Raw genomic sequence first — 15,388 nt, forward strand, 5'->3', positions numbered from 1 at the left:
CTTTGTAGAGAACCACCCTCCGGTGTGCTCCGATCTTACTTCTGTGCTCAGTGATCTTCTTTACCTGCTTTGCTGATGCATGTGTGAATCTCCTCTCTCCAGACAGGCCCTGAGTGTCAAGGCTCTTTTCTTGTTCCTCTGATGGCATACTTCTCAGCAGCCGGCCTCCTTCAAGCGGAAGTGACCTCAGATGGGAGGAAAAGTTTTCCCAGTCACTTCCTGCTGGTTAGGCAGCTCTTCAACCCAGGTGGGATGAAGTTGTCCAGCTCAGCAAATCCAGGGAATCGGGAGTCAGAGAAGCTGCCACGGAAGTTAATCTAAAACAGAAGAAATGTCTGGGTAATAGACAAAGTACTGTGTGGGCACTTAATAGTCATTGACTCATATTGAATTAAAGTGACCCAGGGCCAACTGTTGATACACAGCTATCTGTAACCAGTGGCCATTTCATCCTCTGGAGTGAGAGGTGATTTTACCTCTCGAAAAAATGGGCAAACACTTTCACAGCATGTCAGATTAGATATATAAGAGGCATTGGTTGAGGTACTTTAAAGGCCTTATTTCACTTAATCCTCAAAATCACCTTATAAACTGGTTGTTATCATCCTCTTATAACAGAGGAGGAAATTAAAGGCTCAGAGAGATTTAGGAATCCCGGGACCTAAGATCCAAACCCTTGTCTCTGGACTTAGAGTGCTGAGCATTTCCTACTAGGCCAGAGCTCCTCCAGACTTTTACCTGCGCATACACTGAGTCGGTTTCAGACCATCAAAGCTTGGACTTGGAGGGGACCCTAGCGAAATCATCTGTCAACCAACCAACAGCAGGAGCATAAGCATTAACTAAAAGAAGCATATAATATCTTATTCCACCACGTTAGGCAAAGTTGAGAGTATAAAATTCTGTCCATTTTTTGTTTTAAGCAATTTATGTCAAGAGTAAAATTAGAATATGTTATGGCCATCACCAATGAAGGTTTTAGATACTTTTGCTTATAGTTTTTAGTATTTTTAAAAAAGATATTATAAAAGAAGATGCTTTTCTTTTTTTTAATGCGTTTTTTGATGTTTATTTTTGAGAGAGGGAGATAGAGTGCGAGCAGGGGAGGGGCAAAGAGAGAGGGAGAAACAGAATCCAAAGCAGACTCTAGGCTCTGAGCTGTCAGCACAGAGCCCGATGTGGGGCTCAAACCCATGAACTGTGAGATCATGACCTGAGGTGAAGTTGGATGGCTTAACTGAGCCACCCACACACCCCCAAAGAAGATGCTTTTCAAATTGCCTAGTGAATTTGGGCTTATAAACACACACACACACACACACACACACACACACACACACGGGTGCCTGGGTGGCTCAGTTAGTTGGGCATCCGACTTCGGCTCAGGTCATGATCTCACAGTTCATGGGTTCGAGCCCCGCATCAGGCTGTGTGCTCACAGCTCGGAACTTGGAGCCTGCTTTGGATTCTGTGTCTCCCTCCCTCTCTGTTCCTCCCCTGCTCATGCTCTGTCTCTCTCTCTCCTTCAAAAATAAATAAAAAAATTAAAGACAGATTTTTTAAAAACACACACACACAAAAACAACAAATACAATGTGTAGTTGGAGATGATGATGTCAAAATAATGCCCTAGCACATAATCCCCTGTGCGTACTTGAGGATGATTTAATTGTGCTATAGTATAAAGAGGACCTGAGAACATTTTAGGACTAGCTGTAAGGAAATGTACTGGAATACATGCAAATTTGCCTATCCGTCCATACTCTGTGACTTTTCATAAAAATAATACAATGGAGTTGATTATTTCCAGAGTAGAAATGTCACAAACATATATGCAGAAAAACAAGTGTGGTGCTCTGGCAGAGATGCTGGAACAACCATGGAAACTTAGAAACATGAAAGAGAAGCCCGTTGTCTTTACAACTGAGGTGGCTTGCCGTGTCCTACTCAATGTCAGGAGACTGAGGCTCTGCACAGCTTTGGGTCAGTTCGGAAGATCAGACACTCATTATATTTTTAGGGAAGGTTCGTGCCAAAAATAGAATACTATAATTATACTAGGCCAACAGGAACCATGTATAAAAATGATTTAAGAGCTCCAGAAAACAGTATTAATATATTATTAGTAATAATATTTTTAGAAAAGTATATATTTTTATATATGTATATATATATACACACACACACACATATATATTTGGATATAATATATATAGGCATGTATAGATATTACATATATATATATGTGTGTGTGTGATACACTGTAGATACACAGACAGATGTAAGCCTGTATTGTGTGAGATGCTTTGATGCTTTCAAGCATATTCTTCCTAATCTTTTACATTTCAAACAGCTAGTTGAGGATTTTGATGAAACCAACTCCCTCCAAGGTAGCTCTAATGTTCAGGTCAGTTTCCCCATTTGTAGAATAGAACTTAAACCTTTCTCCGAAAGCAAGCGTCCACATAAGCCATCATCGCAACTTTTAAATGAAATAAAACCTGTAAATACTAAAATGTATCAGTACCTCTTGCTGATTATTCAATTTTCAGGAGACGTGACAAATATCACATTTTAATCAACCATTAATTTAAGTATGATCTTGGTTTTTTTACTTCTGTAACAATATACCTCTTCTCACATTCTATTTTATATTTGTTTGTTATGCTAAATACTTGGCAGATGCATAATTGACATATAAATTGGTCCTCATGTTGCTAGCCAAAATTATTTCTGACAGCCTTTATATCAGGCAGAACTCTCCAACAGTCTTGTTTTCAGAGCCAGAGGCAACATTTAGGAGAATAAATCAGATAAATATAGCAATTTACAATGATCCAACATATTTATTGTGGATGTTGCTATTCTTGGCAGTTATGTTAATACATTTAAGCTGTACAGATTTATATTGGTAAGAACTGGAAATATTTAATCAGGATTTTTTAATCTCTTGAGCATCTTTTAAAACATCATGCCGAAATTTAATGGCGATGAGCTTAGAAAGCACTATCAGCACCGAGGATTATTATAATGTTAATTGAAGTTCCATTCCTTCAGCTTAATGCAGTTTCTAGGGAGAAAAATGACTGAAGTCAGACCACAAAAAGAAAAGAAATCACTACTTGGTAATATTATTTCATAAGCCAGATAAGGATAGGCTAACAGACACGTTTATCTTCTGCCAGAGACAGCTTCTTTGACCAGCTCACATCCTAATCTCAGTTTAGTTCTTAACTGTATATAAGGGTTTCCATTAAGAGCTTGGAAATTTCACATACACTAGTTGATGTTGTAGCTGAGGACAAAATTGGCCCCATCGTATGTTTGTGTGCTGCTAGTCTCTGGTTGATAAAATGCAGCAGCCCACGGGAGTTAGTGGTCATGCGTCATTATCCTTCATGCTTTCTCTGTCTTCTTGTCCCCTAAGAAAGAGTGGCAGCTGATGGGTTTTTTTTTTTTTAGCTGATGTCACAGGTCCAGAAACCTTCAAATATTGCATCCTCAATGGGCAGCACACCAGGGACAGTATTGCAAATCAATTAGATATATTTCATATTTGAAATTAAGTTACCTGATTTCCAACATGTCTTCTGTCCTCGAAGGATGATGCGTTTATCTCTCTGGTTATTTGGCAGAAACTGGGCTGATGGGGGTTGAAGGCTGTTTTCTGACTTTAAAGAATTAATCTGTCTTAGCAACTGAAACGCTTTATGTGCTAGCCCCAGAGCAGAAGGGTCCTGCTTTTCCCTACCTTGTATTGTACAGGAGTGTTATGGATTGTACTGCATTTATGCAAATTCCATACTGTGGATAAGGGCATCTAAATTGGTAATAACCTACCAAAGCTACTATGAGGTCTTGGGGAAGGGTGGGTGGGGATAAAGATGTAGGGAAAATTATTACAAATAGATATCAGTCTGCCTTTATATTATCGTCATATTGAAATGCATGGCTTGAAATCCATTACCTTATTCTCCTGAGGGTTCTATTTGGATATAAAAGAAGCATTAACCTGGCACATCATCCTCTGTCCCAGAGTTACCTAGAGCTGGAACATGATGCAAATTATAAGTATGTTAACATGGGAGGCACCTGGCTCAGTTGGTTAAGCGTCTGACTTCGGCTCAGGGCATGATCTCATGGTTCATGAGTTCGAGCCCCACGTCAGGCTCTGTGCTGACAGCTCAGAGCCTGGAGCCTGCTTCAGATTCCGTGTCTCCCTCTCTCTGCCCCTCCCCAACTCGTACTCTGTCTGTCTGTCTCTGTCTCTGTCTCTCTCTCTCTCAAAAATAAATAAACATCAAAAAATAAGTATGTTAACATGGGAGGAAATTATATAAGTGGTTGCAGACCATGCCAAAACTGCATTTAGGCAGGAAAACATTATATTAAAATGTATCAGTGTGTTCCTTTGGTCAATATAGGAAACGAGTAATTCATTAAACATTCTATGAATATCTGTGGGGCTCTACTATGTAGAAAGCACTGTACTGGACACTGAGGAAGGTAATGATAAAGAAGGCATGGCCACTGCTTCTATGATCCAGATGGAGAGGTTACAAAAACAATCTATTTTGGAGTTTCCTAAACATGTTGCTTTACTGAACCCAGAAATCATTCATCAGGTGAAGTCAGAAAACCTGGCACACTGAATGTACCACGTTTCTTGGCCTGGCCATCAATTTTCCATTCCCATGCCTGTTATCTTAGGAAAATAAACTCAAAAGACCCCATTTACAATATATTTTACATGGCATATCATTTAAGTTTTTTTTAACCTCCAAAGCCTATCTGGATACAGTAACAACTGTATTAAAAGTAACAACTGACCCAAAAAAGGAATATTCCAGTATTCTAATCTGCCTCAGCTTTTCCTCTGACTCAGGCACGTAGCATTATAAAAAGTAAGAGCTGTTCAGTTTCTCAATATCTGGGGTTGATAACGTAGCCAGACCATTCACGAAGCACTAGAGTACTGAGATGCACTTAAAACACTCTCAGATTACATATGTGAATTGTGAGCATCTGGAATATTCTTTTTAGTTGGCACCTTTGAATTTATTCTTCATGCTGAGGTGGGTCCAGAGCTCTTGTACTTCAGAATTATGGATAATTGAGTTTCAGCCCATTTGTTTAGAAATCAACCTTACAGTAGGGTGTCAGGAGTACTGAGCAGTGCATTATCTCCCAAAGCTATGAGCCAGTGTTTTCTGGGCACTTATATCCATTAATAATATGTATTGCCACAGCACATTCCCTTCCTACCTCTCTCAGATATTGATACTCGGGAATTAAATCTCTCTTTTCAGATTTTGTTGTTTTATTCTCCTTGTTGCAAGAAAGCAATGTTCCCTGTGCCCATCTCTGAAGCCTGTCATCCCGCTAGGGTCTGGCCTAAAAGGGCATGTCCTCAATGTGGTTGCAGAGAAAGAGGGACCAGCTACATCCATGGCTTGAAGAACTATGTCCAGTCATATTCTCACTGGGGTTGATGTAGCAGCAGAAATCCAGGCAGCTTGACATTGGCTAGGCAATGAGGCCATGGTTTTAGGAGGGTGGCCCTCAGCAGGATTCAGGCAGCAGTTGGTGACCCAGGTAGCAGAGCTGGTCTCTCAAGGAGAAGCGTGGTAGATGCCGGTAGGGCATGGTGGGAGGACAGAACAGGAAGTGGGACAGACAGCCATTGGTGCACACGCAGATACATTAGGGCTCACCACGGCGTACCAGAATTAGGGTTTGTGACCTACTTCAGGTCTCATTAAACTGGCATTGTTGAGGTGGCTGCCCCAATTGGAATGCGTTTAAGAATCACGTAGCATTGATTTTGCCAAGTGTAGACTCTTCGATGTGGTGGTTAAAGGCAGAGGTCGGCATGTTCTCCCCAGCAGGTGATGTGTCACCAAAAGCACAGGCTCTCAAGCTCCACTTGGCCTGAGGATTTAGGGAGGAGTCCAAAGTAGAGGAGTTCTGGGTAAGAAATCCTGCTTCCTGGGTGAACTGATAAGTCAGGAAACTGCAGAAACTTTGTAGGAGTGAAAAGGCTGAAAGAAAAGGAAGGGAACCCAAGATCTAGGCAGAGAAGTCGGCTAATGCAAAAAAAAAAAAGGGGGGGGGGGGGGGTCCAGCAGGTGCTATCGGTATAGGCAGGACTGAGGGTGAGTCCAAAGAGGTCAGGTGAGGCAGGATGTCACAGGCACATAAAAGCAGCACACACATCCCGTTCATCTTCGATGCCCATGTGTGGCACGTATAGATATCGCGGAAAGGAAAGGAGGGATGTGCTGAGTGAATGAGTACATTGAAAAAGATGGAAAGTATGGATGAAAGTTCTTTGAACTTGGCTGGAAATTAGTAACATTAAATTCTATTCTGACTCTGTCACTAAATGCTGGACTTTGGATGGAAGTTCCTTATACCTTGAGATACAGATATTATCATTCTATCTGTAAAATGAATGTATTAGTCCAGATAATCTTTTTTTTAATGTTTACTTCAACAAATATTTTTTTGAGTGACTACTCAGTGCCATGCACTGAGTTTTGAAGAAACAGATGCGATAGTACTAATAACCAGGGAATACCAGAGTTCTGATTCTAAAGGATGCCCTTTGTTCTCCGACTAGTTTTGTAAGCCCTGCTAAGTGTGGATGCTATTGGGCCACATTTAATTAAAGCCAGAAGTGAGAAGCCTGTCCTATTTTGAGATACAACAGATAAAAGACTTGCATCACATGTGGCCTTTTGCAATCAGAAGTATGAACATTTTAGTGCATCTCACCCACTCCCCCCTCTTGTGCATTTGTGTTGTGTGGAAAGTATGAGTGAACAAACAACGGAGAACCTACTCCAGGCAAGACCAGTAATTGAGTACTTTCCGCATATATAATCTCACTTAACTCTCCTAGCATGTGACTCAGATATTATTTTCTTTATTGTATGGGTGAGAAACTGAGACAGAGGTCAAGTGGTTTTGTCAAGGGCACTTTATTTTTTTTTTAATGTTTTTATTTATTTTTGAGAGACAGAGACAGAGACAGAGAGAGAGTGGGGGCAGGGCATAGAGAGAAGGAAACACAGAATCTAAAGCAGGCTCCAGACTCTGAACTGTCAGCCCATGACATGACCTGAGATCATGAGATCATGATCTAAGCTGAAGTTGGACGCTTAACTGACTGAGCCACCCAGGCGCCCCAAGGGCACTTCAACTCCAGATAGTTTGAATCCCAGGCTAAAACGCTTTCTGCTATACTACAGCACATCTTAACATTAGCTTGTTCTGAACAACATAATGGATAAACACACTCAAATAGTAGGCTTTTTCTGAAAGCTAATCTTTGACAACAGCATTTGGGAGGAAGTTCTGTTCACATGCATGTTGAGATTGGTATCCTACATGTGGATTCCTAAATTCAAATGGAGTGTGATGGGGGTGGGAAATGAGGACACTTTATCTATCTATATCTATTATCTTACCTTAATTTACATTATATTATATATCCCCAATCTACATTTACATGAACTGTAAATAAACTGATATATATTATATGTGATTATACATCTGTTCATTTGAGTGACTATATAAACAGTGTGCTTCAGTTGAAATTGTTTTAGCATTTCTAGCTGTGCATACCAATGTATGTAGCTCAGTCATGAGGCATTCTAGGACCTCAGTAGACTGGTAAGGATATAAAGGGAAGCCAGGAATGATGGGATTTGAAGCTGGGGGAATAAATTCAGCTTTAGGACAAGTCCCAAAGGAGGGGGGTCAACCTGTAAAATAGTAAAGTTCTAGGGGAAAGAATGAAATCTGGGTACAAGCTGGGGAAGCCTCATTATTCATGGGGTCCAAACCAGTGGAAGATGCAGGGCTACAGGACTGGTGATGGCAATCCTGGTAGTCAGAGAAGCTATGAAGTTCCAAGAAACCCATATGGCATAAATAAGAATTCCAGCCTCTGGCAGGTTTCAGACTTTGGGGAGCCTACTAAAGGCTAAAAGGACAGAGAGAATCTTAAACAAGCCAGTTGGGTTTCAGGGTAGGGCTTCAGTCTTAAAGAACAAAGTGGAGAGAACAGTAGCAAGTTAAGGTAGAGGCTTGATCCTATTGTCATGCAAAATATAGCAAGGGTCCAGAACTAGGCTGAAGGTGTGTAGGCAATGGGGGGATGGGGGTGGGAAGGGCATCCCAGTCGCCTTGGGCTTAGGACAACAAGGTAGATTCTAGACCCACCACCATGAGTAAGGGTAAGGGTGAGATTTCCTAATATCTTCTGACAAGTTTGCTTAGAATTGGTTCAAGAACTGAATTGCCCTAGTGGTAAGCTTGAATGGGACCTGAGGATTGGGTGGTAGCAATGCAAAATGTTAGTTTCCCAACTAGAGTGGCGTCGTTGTGGTTACTACAAGAATACACACAAAACACACTAAAGTATTCAAGGGTGATAGGCAATTTAGTTTTGAAAATTATTGGCAAATAATTTTGGCAACTTATTTTCAAATGGTTACGATAAGAGTTCTTTGTAGGGCACTTTTAACTCTTTGAAAAGTTGTAATTGGATCCAAAATAAGAAATATATAGAAGTCACATTGTCTAGTTGGGGGGGAAAAATAACTGAGTTATCCTGAGTGGAGACTATAAATAAAGATTTTCAATACTTACAGCTATGTTTCGGTCGGCAAAGTCTGACACATCACAACATGTTTTAGTTTTATTTGCATTCGTTTTATAACCAAGTAATATATCCATTGCATTTTCTTAGGTATGATGAAGTCCCCAAAGAATTGCATTCATATTCTTTTGTCATTACAGTACTCAGTATTATTTGGTTCATCGTGGGCCTTTATATGCTTTCATTAATATCATCGCCATTGTCATGAAAAGTCAATAAAATGGTAATACCATTCGACAGACATGTTGAGTTGCTCTGTCAACATCACTGCAAAACCAATGACAAAGTAATCACACTGTAACATTTTGTCTGTAGATTAATAAAATATGCTTTGGTTTGCACCAGATTGGCAATACAAAAAAAAAAAAAAAAAAAAAAAAAAAACCTTGCTCAAAACCTCGATCTATTTCAGTAGATTCCTGTAAATGTCTGCTGAAGTTTTACAGTTGCATGTCAATTTATGGTCAACAGTTCATATTAATATCAACTCAGTCATGTGACTAAAACCACCCCTTTTATCTCTCCAAATTAATTTTATTGTGATTCACCCATAGCCTCACAACAAGTACTTCACACAAGGAACGTGAAGAAACACAAGGAGTTTTCTAGATATTTTTAAACATTCTTCAGGGCGCCTGGGTGGCTCAGTCGGTTGGGCGGCCGGCTTCGGCTCAGGTCATGACCTCGCGGTCCGTGAGTTCGAGCCCCGCGTCGGGCTCTGGGCTGACAGCTCAGAGCCTGGAGCCTGTTTCGGATTCTGTGCCTCCCTCTCTCTGACCCTCCCCTGTTCATGCTCTGTCTCTCCCTGTCTCAAAAATAAATTTAAAAAAACGTTAAAAAAATAAATAAATAAGCATTCTTCATCACGTCCACTTTGAGAAAAACCACAGTGAAAGTATTACGTGTAATGGACCTCTTGCTAGAAGAAAGTTAATACGTTTGGCAGTGATCTAAAACCATTCAATTGTCTCTACAAATGTTAAGATTCCCATCTGCCAACAAATAATTGGTACATACAGAGGGCTCTACTGCTTGTCTCATTAATTGCACAGCTCATCTATGATTAGGAGTGTGACTGCCTGATTTTTCAATACATTAACCAGAACGAGCAAAAGCCATGCAGGTATTTCAGTGTCTGTACTCTCTTCTACCCGGGAGCTTAAGAAGAAACACGGGACTTATTTAAATGCTTGGCCTAACATAATACTTGTATCTCTTCGGCTGCCATACTTTCTGACAGAATTCTAGTCTTCTCTGAATAGAAGTTATTTTCTGAAAATCACCCTGCCATGTGAGAACACAGACTAGACTGCTGGTTCATTCTGAGAGCCATCTTAACCCCAGGCAGAACCTGTATCTGCATCTATTTCCAGAATAACCTCTTCCCTGTGTCTAGCATCTTTCTTCTTAAAAATGGTACAAATTCAAGAAAGCGCATTTTATAGCCTTGGTGTTGAGGTACAGGACTAACACCTTCGTCACGGTCTATCCATCAGATTTTAGTGAATAAGCATTTATGCTTCGTGATTGTTTTTCTTAAATTATCTTATTCAAAAATCATTTATCGTATACCTGCACAATATCGGAGACTGGAAACACACAGATGAATGAGACAAGCCCTCTAACCCTCGCAAAGGTGGTCTAGGGATGGGCTTGTGAATGTGGACTTCGTTCGAATCCTGGTTCTTCCATGTCCTAATTCTGTATGATCTTGCAGAAGTGACTTTTCCCACCCTACACTATTTGTCCAGGTGTAGAATGGTACAGCAGTCATATTGCCTACCCACAGGGCTGTTGGAGATTACTGCGTATAAAGTGCTTAGCAGAGTCCTGGCTTATTACTGTGTGTTCACTGCTCAATATGTTAGCTATTAATAGGAGTTCACACTCTCATAGGGACACAGATCATCACATACACACTAAATATAGTACAGTAAAGCCCTCTTATGGAACTCTGAACAAAATGCGATAGTACTTCTGATGAGGAAGAAAATCATGAATTCCTTTATAATCACTTTTGCTGAGTTTCTTTGAATGGTAAACATGGCTGACCGGGAGGGTGGGGGTGTCAGAAGAGTTGACATCTAAGCTGGGCCTTGAAGACTGAATTCGCCAGTGGGTAAAAGGTGGAAAGGGTGTCCAGTGAGCTAGAGCATGAGCAGATGCACGGCTGTGTGCAAGGGGGTGGCTGGCATGTCCAAGGGCCAGTAAGTGGTGTGGAAAGAACACAGAAGATGGCTGCCAGAAGGTCAGGTCAGCACCAGGGTTCAGCCATCATGGCAGCACTAGAGAGCAATATGACCAAATCTATGTTTTACAGAAATAACTCAGCTACTTCCCGGTGATGAAATACATAAAAGAGAGACTGGAAGCAGGGAGCTTGTTATGAAATGGAGAGCCTGAACTGGGACAGTGGCAGTGAGAATGAAGAGGTGAGGACAGAACTTGAGAGGGACTTGGATGGAGAAGAGAAAGCACTTAGTGACCAACTGGATGTGGGGGGCAGAGGAGAGATTGAGGGATGACTTTGTATTCTAGCATGAAGTATGAAAAACAGGAAGAGGAACAACGTTGGAGAGAAAGATAATGAGTTCAGTGCTATAAATATTAAGTTTGGGGTCTCATCAGGAAGAATATCTAAGTAGGCAGTTTAGAATAAAATTCCAGAGTTCAGGACAGATCCATCCAGGAGGGTAGAGAAAGAGGAAGTGACACTTAAAAAACAAATTAATGCATATCTGCACAGCCTAGTTGGTTCTGGGAGAAAGAACCAGAACTGGACAGATAATTCTCCAAAATAACCCCTCTATACCAGCAAACTGATTCACTCACTGGACCTTACTATGCCTCATGCGTTCTCTGCACCTTTCTTTCCACCATTCAACACATACTGATTAAGCGCCTCTTGCGTGTCAGGTATTAGTCTAGATTTTGGTGACATACAAGTAAAAAAGTCAATACCCGGCCATTGGGGAGTTTATGTTTTAGTGCAGGAGATCGTCAATAAGCAAGTGACCAAATAAATGGAAAATATAAATTCAAAGAAATAAATAGAGTAAGGAAAAATAAAGCAGGTAAGAGATTAGAAAGTTACCAAGGGGGGGAAGGAAGGGGAACTCTGAAATCAGCCGGTTGTGGTCTGGGAAATTATCCCTGATGAAGAGACATTTTCTTTTATTTTTTATTTATTTATTTAAATTTTATTTATTTTTGAGAAAGAGAGAGAGAGTGCACAAGCAGGGAGGGCAGAGAGAGAGGGAGACACAGAATCCGAAGCAGGCTCCAGGCTCTGAGTTGTCTGCACAGAGCCCGACGCGCAGCCCGAACCCAAAAACCGCAAGAACATGACCTGAGCTGAAGTCGGACACTTAACAGACTGAGCCACACAGGCGCCCCGAGATATTTTACATGGAGACCAAAAGTAATGGAGAAAAGCCATGCGAAAACCTGCAGAGTGTTTCTGGCAGTGGGAAGAACAAGTACAAAGTCCCTTGAGGTAGGAACCAGTTTAGTATGAATGAGAAACAGCCAGTAGCAGCTTGGCTAGAAGGGACCAAATAGTCACAGGGCAGCTTGTGACATTTCTGGCACAATGCTGTTGTAAAGATTTCACAAACTTGTATCCTGTCTTTCCAACTGCATGTAAGTCTTTTGAGGGCAAGCCCCTCATTCAAACTCCATACTCCGATGCCTTGCACATACTCCGATGCCTTGCACATAGCAGGCGGGGTTTCTTTTTCATTCATTTATCTACCATTGTAATTAGTGGTAACTTCTAGACCTGCCTTGCCCCACTCTCCAACACTTCTGGACTAATTCTAGAAGCTGCTAACCAGCTGGCAGACCGTCGGCGAGCTACTCCTAGTACTGTTGTGACCAGTAAGAAACTCAAGCCATGTCCAGAGCAACACAGAAAGCCCAAACCAAGATTCACCCTTGCTGCTTGCAAACCTGATGGTTTTATTTAGGGTCTACTATTGAGGACTTGAAATATGAGGAAAATCTGCACATGCTCAGAGACGCTGTTGGCTTTGCCACATTTCTATGCTTAAACATTAGAATAATATTATTATTATCCCGCAGGGGTGTCATGTGGATTAATGAGACATTTTCAAATCACTTTGAGCTACTCCACTGGGGGTACTGAATAAGTGGCACGTATTCCTCCTGAAGTGCTATTTTTGACATTGATTTGTTGTGATGGGTTCTGCTGTCCAACAGGGCTGGAATTCGCCCACCAACTCACTTCCTATAAACAATAGACCAGCTGTCAGAAGGCAGTGGTTTTCGGTTCAAGTAAATATGAATTGAAGTGAACTAGTCAGCAATCAGAAGCAAATAGGCTGCTGTTAGAAATCTAATATTTATTAAGCACTCACAGTGATCAACTCAAGAGTTTCACAGTGTGATACAGTAGGGCGAACACTGGATTTGGAAATGGCCCAAGATTTTAGGCTCGGCTCTGCCCCTAACTAGCTGTGCAGGCTTGAACAAATTGCCTGACTTCTCTGGGCCTCAAATACAAAGTAAAGGCTATCCTAAGAAGCTCATAATGAGTCTTCCAGAGAAGGCAAATACATGAAAGGAGTGGAAAGAGTCGTTTCGGAAGGAAAGATACCTCACAGCAGGGAGAAGCTTGTGACCATCCATCACAGGACCATCCTCTGTTCTGGTCTCCCTTGCCATTGATTAATATTAATTCCAGTACTGATTCCTGCAAATGGAGAAATAAATCACTTTCTAGGTCAGACACAGAAGTGCATGAAACATTTGGTCTTTAAAAATAGGGTCCTTGCCTTTCTACGAGCCAACCTTGCAGCAAGCCGGCTGTCTTATTCTTAGCTTTAAATATATGAATGATTGATTATACCGCTACCCTAATCACCAGCTCAAAAACAGTGTTCTAGTTTTGTGAGACTGTTTTACCTAGTTGTCTCCTTTTACCATCTTACAACACATGTCACCGTCTGCAGTGCCTAGTACTGACCTAGAGGTGAAGTCAAAGATAAAAGGCCAGTAAAGAACATAAATGCTTGTTGTACCCAGAAGAGGCAGAGGTGGAATCTACAGCTCGGTAGATTCTCTGTCACTCGGTGAAATAACCGAGTAACGTACACCTCGTGAGCTGTTTCCCATCACTCTTCATCCCAGGAATCCCAGTGGACCTGGGTTCAGAAAGGAGAAATGTTGATACCCCAGAGCAGACAGAAATGCAAAGAATTGCTTATTGGGGAGTTCAACAAACATACTGAGTTCCTACTATTTATCAGGCACTTTGGTAGTTGCTAGGGATATGAACTGGGTAAGACTTCGTCTCTGCCCTAGAGAGCCTGGGTTGCAAGCGGTGGTAAGTAGTGACCACAAATCGCAGTTACTGGTGGTAGAATTATTAGCTAAGGTATGATGGGTGAGGGAGTAGTCCAAACAGTTCCCTTTTGTAAATGAGTTGAATGATACAGTAGAAAACGCATTCTAAAGCCTAGGGTCGACTCTAAGTTGGAGTTGCTAAAATGTCTAGAAACAGAACAATCTCAAGAAAGAGTTTAGGCTCAAAGGGGATAAAACTGTTGTCCCCAGGCCAAAATCAAGCAACAGAGATACAAATTGCAGGCTGAATGTTCTCCCAGCGTAACAACTAGAGCGTGGCAAACCCTACCACAAAGCCAGCAACGTGGAACATTAAGTTGAGGGGTCTAGGTACCCATCTTGCTACAGTCCTTCCCACGACAGACTTCGGACGAGATGTGAATTTCTCTTCTCCTCTTCCTCTCCTGTGCCCACCGACAGGAAACCTTGCTCTTCTTTAAAGACCTCTCTGCCCTCGCCAATCGCAACCAGGAACTTGGTCCTTGATTCTTCCCAAGGGCTGAAATCTCAGCCATTAACATTAGTGAGAACTAGTCTCTCGCTACACAGCAAAGTCCCTGAATGCCTTTAATGACTCATTTTCTTCAGACTCCGGGTGCGAAACTCATCAGCACCCATTACTCCGTTGGGCTTCTCATGCACCAAGGAGCTAAATTGTTCAGAGCGCTCCAGGCCTGGCGGTCTTCCAGCTTCAGTGGGCTCAGGGTGGGGGCAGCAGACTGGCCTCTTCCCCCAGGGCGCCCACCGGGCCTGTCACTCCCTCGCTCCACCACGCTCCACCACGCTCCGGGCCCGGAGCGCATCTCCGTCCTCCCTCCTCGCCCGCCCCGGCCCCACGGGGCCCTCCTCCCCGGGCGGGCCCAGGCGGCGCGTGCAGGACGAGAAGGCCGCCGCTCGCGGGGCGGCGGGGTGGCCCAGGCCGGCCGAGAAGCCTCGCGGGCCGGACGCGAGGGGAGCACTGACCGGGGGCCGGATTCCCCGAGGGCCGCCTCGGCCCGCCGGGGGCTCGAGGGCACGCGGAGGCGCAAAGCGAAGGCCACGGGCGGCCACAAGGGGTGAGGCGGCGGGTGGAGAGGGGCCGGGCCCGCGGCGCGGGCGGGGGGAGGGGGGGGCGCGGGGCGCGCGCCCGCGCGGTGGGCGGGCATCCTGAGGGGCCGCGGAGGGGCGGGCGCGCGCCCCGCGGGGGAGGGGCCGGGGAGGGGCGGGGGGAGCGCGGAGGCGGGGGAGGAGGAGGAGGCTTCTCCCGGAGGAGCCGGGCGGACCGCGCCAGAGTCACACTGAGCCTCACGGCGGCAGCAGCGGCGGCGGCGGCGGCGGCGGCGGCGGCGGCGGCGGCGGCGGCGGCGGCGGCGG

At 43.4% G+C, this 15,388-nt stretch overlaps 2 long non-coding RNA genes across 2 annotated transcripts in view; both read right to left on the bottom strand.

The window, feature by feature from the left end:
• Nucleotides 1–15,388, bottom strand: part of LOC125171906 (uncharacterized) — a 71,887-nt gene that overhangs the window by 15,250 nt on the left and 41,249 nt on the right. Inside the window, exon 3 of the long non-coding RNA XR_007154492.1 lies at nucleotides 65–317. This is a non-coding gene — a long non-coding RNA (uncharacterized LOC125171906). The remainder of the gene's footprint in view (nucleotides 1–64; nucleotides 318–15,388) is intronic.
• LOC125171907 (uncharacterized) lies at nucleotides 8,581–15,120 on the bottom strand. Its single transcript, XR_007154493.1, has 3 exons — nucleotides 14,325–15,120; nucleotides 13,287–13,382; nucleotides 8,581–8,935 (listed from the first exon to the last, which is right to left on the bottom strand). It is a non-coding gene; the product is annotated as an uncharacterized LOC125171907 (long non-coding RNA).

The sequence above is a fragment of the Prionailurus viverrinus genome, chromosome C1 (genome assembly GCF_022837055.1).
Source record: "Prionailurus viverrinus isolate Anna chromosome C1, UM_Priviv_1.0, whole genome shotgun sequence".
Taxonomy (NCBI): domain Eukaryota; kingdom Metazoa; phylum Chordata; class Mammalia; order Carnivora; family Felidae; genus Prionailurus; species Prionailurus viverrinus.